The sequence below is a fragment of the Triturus cristatus genome, chromosome 2_1 (assembly GCF_964204655.1).
Source record: "Triturus cristatus chromosome 2_1, aTriCri1.1, whole genome shotgun sequence".
NCBI lineage: Eukaryota > Metazoa > Chordata > Amphibia > Caudata > Salamandridae > Triturus > Triturus cristatus.
The window spans coordinates 441,288,919-441,304,938 of NC_140581.1; positions in this window are offsets into that span (position 1 = coordinate 441,288,919).

The window sequence follows — 16,020 nt, forward strand, 5'->3', positions numbered from 1 at the left end:
ACCGACGCGTGAAGCTGACGCGTATAAATAGATACGCGTCATCGTGACAGATGCGTCAGCAAGGAAGGAGACTTATGGGAGTTGAAGTCTTTCAGCAAAGGCATTCACATTCTCGAGTGCCAAGTTGTACTCGAATACAGTGACACACACAATGCATGGAGTGTTACCCAATAAAGAACAATATGGGTCGATAGCACAACATAGTTGAAATGTAGCTTAAAGTTAAAATGTAAATGAGCATACAGACAGGCATTGCAAAAGTGGTGTAAGCAACTGCTCATAAATGTAAGGCAGGAACATTATATTATGGAAACAACAATATAATGATATATAGCCTATCGTTGAAGGAACGTCAGACACAGTTTGACTAAGTGCACTCCGCTAACACCAAGGTGAGAACAAGGACTAAAAGATTGTATTAATCATATGGCCACGGAGAAATTTGCATCATGAACTCAGAGGCTAGTCCAAGGTATATCGTCGTTTAACCCTTGTGTGTCGCTATGGAGTAAGTAAATCCATTTCTGTTCCTTTTTGAATAGGAAGCGGGTAATGTCACTGACATGTGTCGGAATGAACGGTTGTTCTAATACCGTCCATTGTAATTCCTCTGCCTTGTGTTGATAGGTGAGGAAGTGCTGAGTCAATTTAGTCGCCTGTTTCTTGCACCGGATGGTACTTTTGTGTTCATTGATACGCAGCTTTATTTTGCGTTTCGTCATCCCGACATATCTCAATGAACAGGGGCAAGTAATGAGGTATATAACTCTTTCAGAGTTGCAGTTAGTGTGTTTTTTAATTATCCAAGGTTTCTGTGTCCCAATATCAACCTCTTTAGTTGGTGTGGTCTGTGGACAAGCTGTACATGTACCACAGGGAAAATGTCCTTGAACCCTCGGTAAATCCCATAGTGTGTTGATTTTGACAGGTGAGACAGTTTTTGGTCTGGTAGGTACAAGGGTGTCTCGCAAATTAGTACCTCTTTTATATGAGAAAAGGGGCCTTGGTAGGGTGTTCTGCCCAATATTTAGAATCGGCCAGTGTCTACGTATACTCTTTTGAACCTTGTTTGTCTGAGTACAAAAAGTGTGTACAAATGTAAGTCTCGACAGTGGTGGTTTAGTTACAGGTGGTTCAAGCAGAGCATCTCGGTTATTGTTCAGCGCTCTCTTCATTGCCTTCTTCACTAAATGTGAGGGGTATTGACGCTGTTGTAGCTGGACAGAAAGGTTGAGGGCATGCTTTCGAAAACTCTCCGTATCCGAACAATTTCTGCGAAGTCGCAAAAACTGTCCCACCGGCAAATTCTCTCGCAATGCTCTGGGGTAGTAACTTTGAAAAGTAAGCAGAGAGTTTCTGGCCATGGGTTTTTTATATAGTTCGCTGCCTAGACCACCATTTACAGGGTATATACATATATCCAAGGTAATTTTTCTTTACTGTACTCCATGGTGAATCTTAAAAAGGAATTTTGGTTATTCAACCAATCGTAGAATTCTGAGACAGCTTGGGTGATACCTCTGAAGATGACAAAAATGTCATCAATATAGCGTTTCCACACTCTTATTTGTTCACGAAATGGATTATCAACGTTGAGTACATGGTTCTGTTCAAAGACATGAACATACAGATTGGCTAACGAAGGGGCAAAAATACTCCCCATCGAAGTTCCTGAGACTTGAAGGTACATCTTCTCTTCGAACTTGAATCATTTTTCAGTCATTGCCATTCTTGCACATTCCATAATGAACGGAATGGGTGTAATGGTTTCTGGATTTTGAGGAGTCATTTCCAGTAGTTCACGTATTGAATCTAGAGTTTCCAATTGCGGAATGGCTGTATACAGTGATTCAATATCAAAGGACACCAGGAGATCTTGATCAACATCAAATGTTGTAACTGATAACAATCTCAAGACATCCTTGGTATCTTGTAGATAAGTTGGCATTTTTCTCACTAAGGGTTTTAAGAAGAAGTCAACAAAGGTAGACAGCGGTTCCAGCAGGGAGCCTATTCCTGATATAATTGGACGACCTGGTGGGGGTCTTTGTACATTGTGAATGTTCGGCAAGGTGTAGAAATAGGGCACAATAGGATGTTTTGTAATCAAAAAATCTGCTTTGTTGGAAGTGATCCACCCTTCAGCTTTAGCTTTTTCCACTAATAGTTGAATTTCATTGGTTATTCTCGAAGTTGGATCAAGAGGAAGAAGACGGTAAGCAGTAGTGTTGTTCAGTTGTCGTAAACACTCGTCTCGATAAGCCACTGTATCTTGAATAACAATGGCCCCCCCCTTTATCGGCGGGTTTGATTGTAATAGTTGTGTCATTTGCTAACATGGAGAGAGCTTTCTTCTCTCTCAAAGGTAAGTTCTGGTAAGATTTAGACTGGCAGCCTCCTAGACTTGTGATGTCTTCTAAGACAGCTTTTTCAAACGTCAGAACTTGATCTAGTATTTGATGTAAAGGAGGATTAAAACTCGAAGGTTGCTTCAAACCCGTATTAGTGAATGGTGACTCAATTGAGTCAGCAGCTTTATTTTTGAAGAAAAAATGCAATCGAATTTTACTGAAAAATCGTGCCAATTCACATCTGATCGCAAAGGGATCTCCTATATTCGTTGGTACAAAGCCTAGTCCTCGGTTGAGAACTGAGAGTTCGTCTTGATTGAGAGGTCGTGCACTCAAATTGACCACTAGGTCATCTGGTTTGTTTTTGACCCTGGTTTCCGTATGTTGATATTGCATTAAGGTAAAGGGATTGGTAACCATAGGGTCGTTAAATATTTTTCCCTTCCGACCCCCCATTCAAAATTTATTATTGTTATATGCCATTGACTTATGCCATACCTTATAGCCTGTCGTCCATAGTCCTCAATGGTCTGGAAGAGGATGGGAATTGTGTTGTCGGGATCCGTTATTTACAGTAAAATATTGTCTGTGTAGAGGGATATTTTCTCCTCATTTGTGTCTCTCTGTGTGACCCTAATGCCCTGAATCCCCGGATGCTGTCTAACTCGGCAAGCTAGCGTCTCTACAGTCAGCACAAACAGCAGTGGGGATAGGGGACAGCCTTGTCTAGTACCCCGGCCTATTGGGAAGTCCAGCGATGTTCTGCCATTCACCCATACAGTCGCCCTGGGAGAATTATACAGCAACGCCACCCACTTTCTGAATTTTGGTCCGAATCCAAACTTGGTCAAGGTAGCTTCCAAGAAGGGCCAGTGTACAGCAGCAAACGCTTTCTCTGCATCGAGGGACAAGAATATATGGGGGGGTGTCTCAATCGCTGGTCGCCATTAGCTAGTTGTGGGTCCTGCGAAGGTTCCACCTGTTCGCCCTACTGGGCATGAAACTTGACTGATCGCAATGTATTAGTGTCGTTATGATGTGCCGCATTCTTGTGGCCAGAATGGTGGCAAGGACCTTCACCTTCACATTCAGGTGGCATTTTGGGGGGTATGACTTACATCTTTTCCCTTGGCTTACCCTCCTTGTGTATAGTTACTATTGTGGCTATACCCAGGTCCAACAGAAGGACCCCCCTCGTCGTATGCGCCCTGGAAGAGATTGAGTAGATGGGGCACAGGAGATCTCTACATCTTTTATATAACCCGGCTGGTAAGCCTTTTGGAGCAGGGGTCTTACCTGGGCGCAGTTTTGATATTGCCGCTTTTACTTTTTTTGTCAAAATCTGTTTATTGAATTTTATTCAGAGGTTAGAAACATTTTATAAAAACCATAGTGCGTTCAATCTTTCTTCACAGGAGCATAATCCATGGATTAGATAGTTATAGTATTGGCACAGTTTAGTGACAAGTTTCGGATTACCCCCCCGGAACAAATCTGAGAAGAGAACCCTGTGCAGAGTCTGAATGTGAACATATTAATCTCCATATAAGTAAAGCGCAGGGCCCAAAAGCAGAACTCTAGCATATTTTAATGCCCTTATATGTAGAGTAACAAAACACCATTGGGTAAGTGAAAAGAAAATGGTGAAAAAAGGGCAAAAACCCAACCAATCCCAGGGAAACACATAGGCTTATAGTCTGATATGTGGAGAGGGGTCGAGAAGTAAACCCCCCTCGACCAGCGCAGGAGGGCTCACATGTGGCAGGAGAAACCCGTGGCCCCAACCTTGGTGGAAAGGAGTCCCCTGTTAAATCAGGAAGAGATGTAATGTCCTTAGAATGGAACTACATGCGAATAGAGGGAACCCCTCAGATAAAAAGCTTACTAGTGGGTTCAAAACATAATCGAAGCCTTTACGAGAGTCATGAATGATGTCAGACAATCTTTCCAGGGCCAATGCACTCCATAGGCACGCGTGCCATTGTGTGAGTGAGGGAGCTTCCGGCTTCTTCCAGGCTGCCGCCAGAGCCATCTTGGCTGAACCAAGACATGGCCACATGATGGATCGATCCCCCTGTGTCTGATATTTAAGAATTGGATTGCCAACTTCCAGGAGTATATGTTACATGGAGTCGCCAATCGGGTACCCCAGTATTAGCCTGATCTGGGACAGTATTTCCTTCCAAAAGGGCTGTATAGCTGGGCAATCCCACCATATATGTTTAAAATCCCCCAGGAGGCCGCAACCTCGCCAGCAGCGATCGGTCATATTCGGAAAGATTGAATGTAATTTTTGTGGGTAGAGGTACCAGTCGTATAATGTTTTATAGTGGGCTTCCCTCGGGAGCATGGATCGATTGTATTTCGCTATATCTTTACACAGGTGTTCCTCTTGCTTTTCTGATGGCGCGGTTGGCAGAATACCCTCCCTAAATGCTTTGTGGCGCAGTGAGCGCTGTGAACCTAGTGTAAGCATGAGTGAATAGAGAAAGGAGTTGCCCCCATCCCTGTGTTGCCAGTTTGGATGAACTTTTCCAACAGGAGCAGTTCTCTAGTGGCTGCCTGTCGCATCTGCCGCTGCTGAACCCAGTGTACTAACTGTGCATAATGGAAGCCTTCAGTTTGTGGGAGCTGAAAGTGGTTTATGCAGTCTCTGAAGGAGCGAATCTTCCCTCCAGTAAAGAGGTCTAAATCATGAGGCAACCTCGCTCCAATGATCAAAGGGCCCCTTATGGAGCGCTGGTGGGAAGGCAGTGCTAAAATGAATGAAAGTATAGGGGGGTGAAAATGTGGTCGCCGGTAGGGTTTTTGTCACTGTGTCCCATACCTGGAGTGTTGTTTCTGTACGTATTCTCATATAAGCGTTGGCTGATCTGTCCGCTCTCTGTTTCCATGGCAAATCCCAAATGGTTCTAACCGTCACCTGCCTGTCTATGTGAAGCCACAGTTACTCTGATGCCCTCAGTGACCATTCACCCAGGACCTGCAGCTGGGCCGCTCTGTAATATATGAAAAAGTCTGGGAGAGCCAGGCCCCCCTTGAGGCTGGGCCATTCGTCAAGAGGCAGTGGGAAAGATGCACTCTTTGCCCCTGCCATGTGAAATTAATAATCATGGATTTCAATTCTTGAAATAACCCCTTTTCATGTAGGGTAAGTAGGACCTGGAAAAGATAGAGAAGGCGAGGAAGCATGTTCATCTTTATGGTGTTGATTCGGCCTATCCAGGAGATATAGGCTGCACTCCATTTTTTAAATTCTTTTTTAGACTGTCTAAGCAACGGCGGGTAATTGGCCCTCTATAGATCACTCAATTTGGGGATAATTTATACCCCTAGGTATGTAATTGCCTTGCATACCCATTGAAAGGAAGACATCCCCTCAACCGCCCTCTGCACCTCTGGACCTCTGGGGGCAAAGTTAAGTTCAGTAAAAAAAGATTTAGAGGGGTTAACCTTGAAGCCTGAAACCTTTTCGAACTGCCCCAGTAACTGATGTATTTCGGTTAGGGAGGCAACCGAGTTAGTTATTGGCAAGAGGACATCGTCTGCAAACAACGAGATTTTGTGGTCAATCTGACCCAAACTGAATTCCACTAATCTGTGGGTTTGTTCTCACTCTCACAGCGAAAGGCTCGATGCTGAGAGCGAAGAGCATCGGGGAGAGGGGGCAGCCCTGTCTGGTACCCCTAGCTAAGTAAAAAAAATCAGAGGCCACTCTGTTTACCAAAACCCTAGATCCCGGGGAAGGCCTTGTCTGCGTCGAGCGATAAAAGGACCGCTGGATCCGATTTTTCTGGGCCTTATCTATAAGGTGAAATACCCTGCGAAGGTTATCGTGGGTCTGGCGCCCTTTAATAAACCCTGATTGATCGGGGTGAATAAGAGTGGGTAGGACTTTCTCTAGTCTATTAGCCAGGATTTTGGAGTAAAGTTTTGCATCTAGATTTAACAGAGCGATAGGTCTGTAGGAGTAACATTTTTGAGGGTCTTTACCTGCCTTCTGAATTATCGATATCAGGGCTTCCCCCATAGAGGGTGACACCACTTGGATTGCCGCAATATCATTGAATAGGACAGTGATCTGAGGAGTTATTTCAGCGGCAAATATTCAATCGAATTGTGCCGTAAACCCATCTGGGACTGGGGCTTTATGTCGCTTGAGAGAGTCAATGGCAATGGCAATTCCTTCTAATATGGCACAGCCCAACTCCTCGTTGGTTGATGCTGGGACCGGAGAAAGTTCCAGAGCATCTAGGTAGTGCGTCTGATCCGTCACCCGAGGTGGTTCTGCCTGGTATAGTGTGCTGTAAAAATTGTGGAACACTCTGGCTTTCCCCTCCTCACTGGTGTGTGTGACCCCATTCCTGTCAATAATTTGCTTTACATAGTCTTTCTCCTGTTTAACCCTTAGCTGCCTTGCTAAGAGAGAGCCTACCTTATCCTTTCCCTCATATCCATGGGCCTGGAGCCTCAATATCGTCTTTTCCGCTCTATTAGTGTAGATGGCGTTCAATTTCCCCCTGAGAGCTGTGACAGTTCTAAGCGCCGATGCCGAGGGTGTGTCCTATGGGTTTTTTCTGCCTTGAGCAATTCTTGTCCAGCTCTAACCGTTCCTTCGACTGGAGTTTTCTGAGGGAGGTGACTAGCGAGATGCAGTGACCCCTTACATGCCCCTTAAAAGCATCCCAGTTGTTTGCGGCGAATGTGTCTCCAGGATCCTTAAGCGTAAAGAAGTCCCTAATAGCTTTACGGACGTGATCTCTGTGTAATCTATCCCTGCACAGTACCTCTGGAAAATACCATCTGGTCAGTTTGGAGCGTGGGGCGGGCCAATTTAATACACAGGTCACGGGAGCATGGTCCGAGATAGCTATGGGGAGGAAGAGAGAGGTCGTGCACGCATGTACAAGTGATTGACTAATAAAAATGGGAACTATCCTCGAGTATGACCTGTGAGCGTGTGAAAAGAAGGAATAGTCACTTATGTTAGGATTAAGGATCCTCCAGATGTCTGATAGACCCAGTTGTTGTAAGGATAGTTTCAGTGCTTTGCTGAACATCCCCCCCCCCCCCGGCTCTGTGTGGATGCATAGCATCCATCTGTGAGTCCCAGATGAGATTAAAATCTCCCATGAGAATAATTTACCCCAAAGCAAATCCCGCTAGGGATACGAGAAAGGACGAGAGAAAGTCTGCCTGTCCTACATTTGGCGCGTACACTGCAACTACCGTGCAGGCCCTGCCCAGTAGCAAGCCCTTAACCATAACAAACCACCCCTCTTTGTCGCTTTTCCAGGTTTCAAGGTAAATATTAGTTGAAGTATGGAACAGCGGGGCAACTTCATTTTGTTTTTTGGGGCCAGCTACCCGAAATATCAGGGGATAGTGTCTATGCTTCAGCCGTGCTTCCTCTCCCTTTTTAAGATGAGTCTCCTGTACTGCCGCCACTTGCGGACCCTGATCCCCTAGAAACTTCCAGAAGCGGTGCCTTTTGTTAGGGGAGTTAAGGCCCCTAACATTCCATGACATCAATTTAACCCCCATCCGCCCCTTCGCCCTGACATAAGCAGTAGCGGGGAACCCCCCCGTTACCCCCCATCTCTCCCCAATACGTTTAGGTTGTGATCCCTGGGTAAAACATGTGACAACACAATGACATAAACGAAAAACATGAACTGTTCAGGAGTCTGCAAAGTCCCTTGGGACCGTATCCTTGGAAGGCTACTGGGGCAAGACCACTCCCACACTCCCAGAACCCCATGAGAAATCTCTGGAAGACATTGTCCCTGGCATAGCCACTTTTCAGATCCGGCCATCGATGCTGCGCTGTCAGCTAATCTGATCTGGGCTGCGGCAATAGAAAAAGGAAAACAAGCATTTGCAATGCAATAGGCCTCGCATTTACGCGAGGTTGAGCTATTGACATTGCAAATAACAATGCCTTTTATTTTTGTTTTCAAAACCGAAATAAAAGGCATTGTCATTTACAATGCCAATAGCTTAAACTCGCGTAAATGCGAGACCTATTGCATTGCCAATGCTTGTTTTAAAGCGAGGGGCTGTTTGTAGGGAATGAAACAGCTGTGTGGTTTTTTTTTTTTTTTTAAACCGTTTATTACAAAATTAAAAAAATATACAAAGATGGGCCTACAACCTTCAGGCCGGCCGCTAGCAAACAGAAGGAGCATATGGTACAAACAATAGCGCGCATGCTGCGGCAAAGGGAAATGCACAGGAGTTAGCAGCGTTGATAGCCACACCATCCGGACCCCATATAACGGTTTCTTTTTGATATAAATAACAACAGGAAACAAATCCACAAGGCAACCCACAATCGGAAACAGCAACATGTGCTCCCCTAGAAGGGGGACCCTACCAATCCATAGGAGTATCAAGGCAGCTGTGTGGTTTTAACGGGGTATCTTCTTTGACCTGCCATCCACTCTGGGAAGTGATGGGGACGAGGGCCCAGGTGAGTGAGGAGCATAAGAGGGGTCTGAAAGGAGGGAGAGGTGTAGAAAGCAGGAGAGAGAATAGCAAGGAAGGAGACCACAGAGGTGAGAGCCGTGGAGACAGAGGGGGGATAAATCGACATACAAGATAGAGGGGAGAGATAAGGGCGGCGCAGTTATGTGGAAATGGAATCACGAACAAGAAGGGACGTCAGGCCAATGAAAACGACAGAGAGAGATTTTGGAAAGGGAGGGAAATGCAATTAGAGGTGAGAGAAAGGCAGGGATGAGCCAGAGGGGGCTGCAATGGGAGGGAAGCGATGAGGGAAGAGGCAGTCGGGAACACATGAAGCAAGTGGGGGTTGCAGGGGAGAGGGTGGGATTATGAAAAAGAGGTGAGGGGGAAATAACGTGGCTGTGATTCTTCCTGAGTGAGGAGGTCAGCTGAGCAGTGATGGGGCAGAGGTGTGAGGTAGAATGAGCCAGAGGTGAGAGGGAGATTGAGGCAGAGGCGAGATCAGGGGAGATTGAGGCTGAGATGAAAGGAAGAAAAATGAGGCAGAGATGAGAGGGAGAATGAGGTAGAGGTATGAGGCACTTATGCGATATGTGATTGAGGTAGAAGGAAGTGAATCTACATACAAGTGAAGCGAGGCAGCAGCAAACACTTTGGTCAAATGTGAAGGGCGGTGCGGTGGTGAGAGGTAGGAAGGGACGAGGCAAAGGTACGATGGGGTGAGGTAAAGATAAAGTGGCAAAGAGGAGAGGGACAGAGGGTCAGGTGAGGCAGAAATTAATGGGGACAATGTAAAGACAACGCCTTCTTCCTGGCGGGTCGTATCTGTGAATAGTGCGGAAGGTGCAGTGGCACCAGGCGCAAGGATGTGAGGGGCCCATTCGACCCGAATTGCTAACATTGATAACTGTTTTTACTACCAAACCAGAGAAGGGGGGGGACAGATTTCTGGGCTTTAATTAGTGTCCCTAGGGGCTTTGATACGCCACTTGACTCGGGTAATGGCGTAACACAAATTGATGTCCAACTCTCCTGCACAATGTGGAGAGGGGCTCCTTAGTCTCCCGTATGTTCGGTGGCCTTCTGCTAAAAAGGGGTCCAGAAGTATTCGAGTAACAATAGCCCCTGCAATCCTGGGGGCGGGGGGGAGGGGGTGCTCCAGTCCCCCTCCTCCTTCTCCTCCCCCTGGCACTGTGCACAAGCAAACCTTAGAGCCCCTGACAGGGTCTGGGCGTGGGGGGCCCCGTTGTATGCACTTTTCAAAAAGGGGGGGCTCAAGTTTTATTACGCCACTGCCTGAAGGGGTAGGGGCCCAGGACTCGGATGGTTACGCTTGCCAGTCTCGTCGCCCTCAGGCTTTTGTGCAGTCAGGGGCCCACACCCGCCCAACCCCCCACCCCCACTTGTTGCCCACAGCCCTGTAATTCCACGGACAAGTCCACGGCATCTGCAGAGCAGGTTCCTGCGCACTGCGCGAGTGTTGCCTGTACACCTGAGCCTGAGCACTGGGAAGTGCGGGGGGAGGGGAGGCCCTGCACCTTTAGTGGAGGGGGAGGAGAGTTCCAACGTTCACTCGGGCGTGTTGTTGGCCCTCTTCAAACTGTTGAGCTGCAGGGCTGATGAGTGCGCTTTATACTCTGATAACTACACGCTGCACAGGTAACACGTTATGAATAACTGTTGCAAAGAGGGGTGGAGGGTTAGAAATCAACGATAGAGCAATGAAGCTGCAGTCCACGCAGCGCTTTACAAAACCGTGAACAAATACAGAGGGGTGGGGGGTTAGAAAACAATGATAGCGCAATGAAGCTGCAGTCCACGCAGCGCTTTACAAAACTGTGAACAAAGACATCGGCCCGCCACTCACCTGGAAGGACGATGCGTCCTCTTCTGCAAGAGAAAGGGGCCGGGAGAGCAGGGGCGGGAGTAGCGAGAAATGAAATAGGAGCAGAGATAAGGGAAGACAGAGCAGGCAGAGAAGAAACAAATGTATATATGGCTAAAGTGAGAGAAAGGATAGAAAGAGAGCAGAGTGACAAGATAGAGAACCAGAGAGGAGTGAAGACGGTTAGAGAAAAACAAGGAAGTAGGCAATAACGTTTTAAAGGAGTAGTGTGTGCGCGCGTGCCACACCGAGACATCTGTTTCCTATTATCGCGCACGCCTCTGTGCACGATAATTGCAAACAGATGTCGGGCCTGCGGGTAACCGACACCAATAGGCCATGGGCGGAGCAATGCGCCCGCCTTTGGCCAATTGCGTGCTGTCTTTGTTAAAAAGACGCACGCAAAGCCCAATGGCCTGGGGCAAAAGTAAAAGCACACACGCAGCGTGTGCGAGCATCTGAAGCGATTTCTGAAAGCCCCTACATGAAGTCTCGCTGCGCGAGCAGTGCTGCGCACTGCAACGGTAGGCGCGAGACTTAAACAAAGGGGGAGGAAGTCCCTTCATCATCCCTGTCCCCTTTCGAGGGGAGATTAAAACGCCTCGGGAGGGCTCTACAATGTCCTCAGCCTGTGCAGGTAGGTAGACGCGTCTGTATGTTGAGCAGAGTGTGAGATGGGCATGGGTTATCATTACAAGGACTTCTTGGTTGCTTTCCTGAGAGTCTGCCAAGCTACCGTAGCTCCCCGGCTTGCGGGCCTTTCACTGAGGGTGTCTTTTGGCGAGGTCTCTTTTTATGGCGAAGGCCTTCCTAGACCGACCAGGGCCTCTGCCCCCTCCACCTCCGTGAAGTGCTGGTGCTTGTTATTTTAGGAGAAGGTCAGGCCAAACGGGTAGGTCCACCTATATCTAATGTGGCGCTCCCTCAGTGCAGATGTGATCAGTCGAAATTGTTGGCGCCTCAGCAGCTTGGCCTGGGCGACATCTTGCAATAGTGCTCAGGTTGCTCCTTGGTATTCTACCAGGTCTCTGTCTCTGGCCTTTCGGAGCACCAGTTCCTTGACCTTAAAGGAGGTGACTTTGGCTAAGATATCTCTCGGGAGTTGATTTCTCCCCTGTAAAGCCGGGCCCACCCTGTGGACACGTTCCAAAAGCACTTCGCGTGTGCCCTCACCTATAATGCTGGTGAACTGGCCCACCATGTACGTCTCTATATCTGTTCCTTCTTTCCCTTCCTCCAGGCCCCACACCCTTATGTTCTCTCTTTGGGAGCAGTTCTCCAAGCCCTCACACTTGAGCGGCGCTGAGTTCAACTGGGCAGTAAGAGATTCTGCCCCCTCCTCAAAAGGTTGGATTCGGCCTTCCAGATCTTGGCATTTTGCTTCTAGGTCAAGGGTGCGCGCCCCAACCGAGTCCACGTCCACCTGAAGTGCAATAATTTTGGTGCCCATTTCGGATTTGAAGGATTCAAAGGAGGCTCCTATGTCTACCTCTATGTCTTCTCTAAGCTCTCTTTTGAAGTCTTTCAGGGTTGTAAGGAGGTCCTCCCGGGTGAGCGCCATTCCTCCCTTCCCCTGGCTGTCTTCCTCCTCCTGCATCTCTCCTGCTTTGGGTGCCCCGAAATAGCTGGGGACTTTGTTGGGCTGCCCATTTTTGGGTGGCATAGGGGCAGCTCCGCATCGCACCTCGCAGCCCTCCACTCTAAAGTCACAGGGTCAGAGGGGGGAGAGCAGTTCGGGTAAGAGAAAACTGTGATGGCACCAGGTTCAATGTGCCCCCCGCACCTCAAGGTGGGTAGTTCTTGTCTTTGGCGCCTGTTGAGGTATGGTGTCCCGCTTCCCTCATACAGCACGGGCTCTATTGTCACTCTTTGCACATGATCCAGCCTGGAAGACAGCAGGCACCATCTTAGGGTCAGGCAAAAGGTCAGGCATCTCTTTCAGGAGCTCTTCTGTCCCTGGAAGCGCAGTGCGGCCCATCAGAACCGGACCGTCCAGAACACCCTCTTTCCTGCCTGTCTTCAGACTTGCGAGCTCATTGCCTGCAGCCCCAGCGGTTACTCACATTTCAGGGAAGGGGCCCCTCTCACCTCCTTGTGCTGCCATGGCCTGAGGGCCTGTTTGCCATCTCGGGGTCCCTCAGCCTCAATCGTACTCACTCGGGGATGAAAGCTCACCCAGCGGTCCCCTCCTGGGAGCTGATGTGGGCAGCGCCTCCGGGAAGACCCTATGGTAGCTGGGTGGTGCTGCCATGCATGGCCGCCATTGCAGGATCTTGGGTGCTCGATCTAATCTCCTGTACTGACCGCCTCCTTGATGTTGAGGTCCCCAATACAACCACCAGGCCTCCGGTGTCTTGGGTATGCTGCCCAATCGTCTGCGCCTCCTTCGACCAGCGAGCCATGAATAGGTTCAGCTGCCACTGGATCCACCAGCCATCTTAGCTAGGTGGTTGCGGTCCCGATAAATTTACAAAAAAGTCATTACGGGGCACTGCTCACCCGCAGTAATTGTTCAGGGGAGGTCTCTGCTAATTAAAAGTCCAATCCCTGCTCTTCTTTAGCCATCTTCCCGGGACTGGACGCCGCTATTCAAATTCTCACGGGGCTCTTTCACAGAGCCGAGTGAATTCACGTCTTCGCGGCCATGATGGTTAGCCACGCCCCCAGCTTTTACTTTTTAATGTCAGATCGTCATCTAACTCCTGCTTATCAGTCTCCTCCAGGGTCGAGGTCTGTTTTCCTGTCAGGTAGTCCTCTATCTCGGGGGAATCGCAGAGGAGTTTAGCCTCTAGAAATCTCTATAATTTGTGGCAAATGCCGCCATTATCTGCTCATCAGTGGTATATGTCAATCTCTGGGCGTCCACTATGGACCGGACACACCTACTCTCTATTTCTTTTTTACTAAGCCAGGCTGATAGTTTTTCGGCCTTATCGTCAACATTGTATAATCGATGAAGGGTGGCTACATGTTGGTCTCTGGCTGCATCACGTGCCAGGACGCTGTACTCCTGTCTTAAAGCACCCAGCTGTCGGATGAGCAGTGGGTCTGGCCTAGTGATGGCCTGTTCCCCTGTCGTCAAGATCTGTTCTGTCTCCTTTTTCTTTTCCCATGCCAGACGGTATTGTGCCCTGTCTCTCAGCAACGCTCTGTATGCCTCCCAGAGTGTGACTCCGGACCGGACCGTTCCCTCATTTTCTCTAAAGAAGATCTCAGTGTCTGCCCTTATTCCTCTAATATTTCCCTTTTGTAGGCTCCAGGCTGTGAGCATACTTTGAGGTTGTGTTTCCCTATCCCTGCCTCCCACCTTTATCCATAATGGAGTCCCCTTGCTAGATAGTCTATTTCACGGACCCCTCCCAGTTCTTCAGCCAAGATAAAAATGTAGTCCAGCCTCAAATAGACCCTATGTGCCCCAGAGAAATATGAGTAGTGTTCGCCCCAACGTATGTGCCACAGGAGTCAAAGAGGAGTGACTTTCTTATCATAATGGCTACTCCTCGAGACCCAGTGGTATATCCTGTGTAGGCCAACACACTATATGTTCCTCTGCCCAGGAACCCAAATTTGGTACCTTGTAGGTGAGTCTCTTGGAGCAATACCACATCCGGGTGTAAGCGTTTAATGTGGCACAAGACTAACCCTCTTTTGATCCTGTCTCTGAGGCCGTTCACATTCCATGTGAGGCCCATGAGGGCCGAGTTGTCTGAGGGGGTCGACAAGGATGCTGTATGTCTCCCACTCGTGCTGACCGCATATGTGTCATGTACTTGGGGCTTCGCTTCAAACACCAGATCCACTGCCCATCCAAACTGGTGCGGAAAATCTGCATTAGAACTTGCGGGACAACATTCCTAAAACCCTCCCAACCAACCTCCCACCCCACCCGCATATCCTTCTCACATCACTCAACGTCCAAACCATTGGGTTACTGTGTATAAGAGAAGAAGGACAGTTCTGTCGTCTCTCCCCCAACTATTAAAACGTTATGCAAACAGTTCAGTCTTTTCTGGAAACCCTTGGCCTTAGTAGTCCCTCTGTTCTTGGGATTGCGGTGTCAGATAGGGGCCGGTCAATGTATTATTTATAGCGCTGTTTTCCCCATTGCTAGAGCATTTGTTGCAGTTCATTCACCTGAGCGGGATGATTTCTTCTTGTTGTCACAGGTGATCCGGTTCCATGTTATGCTCCATTGTTATTATTTCAGTGACTAGTGGGTGTGGAGTTTCGTTTTCCGAAGACATCTCGGGATCATCAGATTCTGATATGGAATCTCTCAGACTGCAATCATCAGATGGTCTTGTTTTCTTCTGTGTGGGAGATGTCCCCTTTATTTGGAGTTCTCTTGCACTCTGTTCTGATCCCCATGTTTTGGCCTCTCCGATGTTACTGTTGCATTTTGCATCTTCTTAGCGGCTTCTCATTGGTCCCAGAGATTATTCTGCCAAATGGGTGTGTTCCGGTTCACCTCTGTCTGGATGGATGTAGGACTGGCCTCTCTTCCACACATGTTCAGGCCTCTTCCAGAGAAAAAAGTGTGTTTTTCCCATAAAGATGAGCATATACTGTGTTTAGTGGGCCCTGAGTTTGGCTTTCACTTAGTCAAAGATCCGCTGTTGGCACTGTACCTCACTGCTATAATCTGGGAAACTCAGTATTTTAGAATTTTCATGTCTTATTTCTCCCAGGCATCTGGTTCCTTGGGAACGTTAAGAAATTTTGCTATAATTGGCCTGGGGGGTGCCCCTGGTGGGCGGTCTTTCGTTCAATGCCCGAAGTGCTCTTTCAATCACAAAACACAAAGAGAATTTGTCCAGTGAAATGATGTTTTTCAGCCATGTGGACAGGAAGTTCGATGCGCTCGCCTCTTCGACTCCCTCTGGGAAGCCCACAAAGTGGAGGTTATTTCGCCAGGCCCTGTTTTTGGCATCGTCCATGCGCCAGAGAACATTTTGGCTGGTTTCCCGAAGCGCCGCCACCAGTGTACGTAGTTCTCTTAGTGCCTCTTCAGCTTCCGTGACGTGCTTTTGCTGTGATGACCTTTTCGGAGACGTTGCCCAAGTCCTGGCGAAGCAGTGTTAGCTCCGAGCGAACTTCCCCTATTTTATCTTCCAGTACCTTTCTGGCAGATTGTATTGCCTGCAGCAGTGTAGCCGTGTCTGGCAGGGGGAACAGCCATTACAACGCGGTTTTTACCACGCACAGCTTTTACATCGCATGCGTTACAACGCATGCGATGTTACAACGCTATGCCATTACAACGCAAGTCTTTACATCGACTTGTGCTAGATGGCGTGCTAACATTACAAATAGTGT